This window comes from Macaca nemestrina, chromosome 9 (genome assembly GCF_043159975.1).
Source record: "Macaca nemestrina isolate mMacNem1 chromosome 9, mMacNem.hap1, whole genome shotgun sequence".
Taxonomy (NCBI): Eukaryota; Metazoa; Chordata; class Mammalia; order Primates; family Cercopithecidae; genus Macaca; species Macaca nemestrina.
The window spans coordinates 136,413,491-136,416,325 of NC_092133.1; the positions used below are offsets into that span (position 1 = coordinate 136,413,491).

General features: G+C 38.3%; 1 non-coding gene across 1 annotated transcript; it reads left to right on the top strand.

Annotated features, from left to right (window-relative positions):
* Positions 1 to 1,612: 1,612 nt before the first annotated feature.
* On the top strand, positions 1,613 to 1,717 carry LOC112428975 (U6 spliceosomal RNA). The gene has a single exon (XR_003021057.1). It is a non-coding gene; the product is annotated as a U6 spliceosomal RNA (small nuclear RNA).
* The last annotated feature ends 1,118 nt before the right edge of the window (positions 1,718 to 2,835 follow it).

The following is a 2,835-nucleotide window of genomic DNA, read 5'->3' on the forward strand; positions in this document are numbered from 1 at the left end:
CATTGCTAAATGGCTTTGGGAAAGTCACTTTCCCATTTTGCACTTCAGTTTCAAATATCTACCTTGCAGGTTTGTTGTGATGCTTAGAGATTGTGTGTGAAGTGCAAAATATATATATATACACACACACACACATATACACACACACACATATATACACACACATACATACATATATGTGTGTGTGTGTATATATATTTTAAAAGTCAACCTTTAGAAATTGCGCCTCTGTTGTCGGATACTTCAGTTGTTTTTGGTGACTCCCCATTATAAATAATGTTACATTAAACTATCTTATGAGAAAGCTTCTTCTATGCAAAGGCACCAGGATCACCTAAGGTCCCGTCTGCTCAGAGCACCTCAGAATGTTCCTGTCTACAGTAACCAGGAGAGTGTTTCTCCTTCGGTTACAGTGTGCAGGAATAAGGGGAGAAAGACTGGTAAACATATTAGGGGACATTCCAGTTGCATGAAAGGCATAAGTCCAGAGTCTTTTCATGCAACATGAAACCTTCATGCTGTGGCTAGGGTCCACTCTATAAAGAATATCTTTGCTCTTGCAATTTTCCACTGTGGAATAAGGACATGACTTCAGCAGCAAATCAGACCGTAAACCTCTTACTTCATGCTAGCCTGTGTCTTTTTATTGGTCTTAGTGTCCCTGTATGTAGTTGTGCAGAGCTGTCATTTATCCCTTTAAAGGGAGTTTCATAAGACATGTGATCCAGTACACAGCTGTGTCAGTCTCATGAGAGGTGAATAAAGTCGACAGGATGATAGTGGAGGAAGACCCAGGATGGTAGGTGTGCAGTGACCCTTGAGCAAACAAATAGCACAAAACAAAACCTGGCACCTATTAACTCCGGGGAAAACAAAAAGCTGTGCAGGGAAGGAAGAGTACTCGTAGTTTATTACTCATATCAGCAACAAATGGCATTTACACAGTCACAAGAAGGTAAACACCAAATCTAAACCAAATTATGGTATACCTACATTGGGAAGAAAAGGAACCGGGAAGTGTGTGTATGTTTATGTGTGTGTGTGTGTGTGTGTGTGTGTGGTGAGAGAAGGAGAGAGGGTGAGAAAGAGTATTATATACTAAATTTCTAGAGTTAGAAACCAAGACAGCAAAATCTGAAAAGTCAAGAAGCAGCAGTATAAACATTTTACTCGAAATGTAAAACTCATTCCAAAAGAAATAGCTGAAAAGAATTGAAAGTAGTTGCTTCCAAGAAGTAGGATGCAAAATTATTAGAATGTGTAATCTTAATAGAAATTAAAATGACAGGAAAAAAGAAACCAAGGAAGAAATATCAATTACAATACTTCTCAAGTAAATGTCCTTTAAAAAATGAAATTCTTCCTTCAAAAATGAAGTTGCATTTTACTTATGTGACATGAATTTCCTTTCCTTGTAAAATAATGACTCTCAGTAGGAAAAGACTTCCTAACCCTAAAAATAACACAACTAAGTCAAAATTCAATAAACGGTGATGAACACTAATAGCTTTCATTTCTTTATTAATTTATGTACAATGAAAGGCATCCATTTAAATGGCATTTTGATTTGTATCTGTACAATCTCAGCCACAATTAATATATAAATGACGGGGTGTTCCCTCCAGCAGCATATATACTAAAATCGTAGAGATACAGGGAAGATTAGCAAGACTACTGTGCAAGGATGACGCATATTCGTGATGTGTTCCATATTTTTAGTAACTCAGAAACAGAGAGTCAGATACTGCATGTTCCCATTAAACGATAGGTACACATGGACAGACAGAGTGAAAAATAGACATTGGAGACTCCAAAAGGTGGGAAGTTGGGAGGGGTGTGAGGGATGAGAAATAACCTTTTGGGTACAATTTTCACCGTTCAGGTGATGGTTACCCTAAAAGCACAGGCTTCACCACTACGCAATCTATCCATGTGACTAAAATGCATTTGTACCCCCTAAATCCATAAAAATAAAATAAAAATAAAGGTGTAGATGATGGCACATTTCCACCATCGCAAGTTCATTTCACCCTGTCTCTAATGGTGTCCATCCTCAACCCTGGGCAGCCCTTGCTCACTTTCTGTTTCTTTAGATTTGATATGCCTTTTCTAGAGTTTCACAGACATGAGCTGGAATGCATAGGGTGGACTCTTTTGTGTCGAGATTCTTTCTAATGCATCTGAGTTTCATCCCAATTCCTGTGTGTGGTGTACTGTTCCTTTTATTAACGATTAGTAACCTATTTGGTGCGTTTGCCATCATTTGTTTATCTAGGATAGAATGCTTTGGCAAACCTTTGGATGGTTGAATTTTTAAAAAAATTTCTCAAGTCTTTTGACTACGAGCTCTTCCTCCTACCAGGCAAGCTCTCTGATGGTCAATTATCAGAAAGGAGCAGGTAACTGACAGTGGAGTCTGCTTCTTCCGGGTAACCCAGCTTGGTTGCTTAGCAACAAACAGACGAAGTGTATTAGTTTAGTGGATTCTGAACAAAAAGGTAATCATCTTTTATCCCCAGATAGATAGGAGACGATGTTATTCCAAGTGAAGTGGAGGAAAAATAAAAACCACAAAAATGGAAAGAAAACACATCGTGTAAATAAACACGATGAAACCTCACACCAAGTGTGCTGTGAAGACCAAGAGATCCTCTTTTAGATGAGATACCACGGTGTTAGGCGCTGCTGTGCAAAATAGTTTAAAATTTGCAAATAACTGATACCAGATATTAATAACTCATGACAGAGATAAAGAGAAACTGGTTAACCTTTATGAGCATGAATTCTGCAGAGGATCCATCTGAGATGAGGAAGAAACCTCGTCCCCTCTCCAGG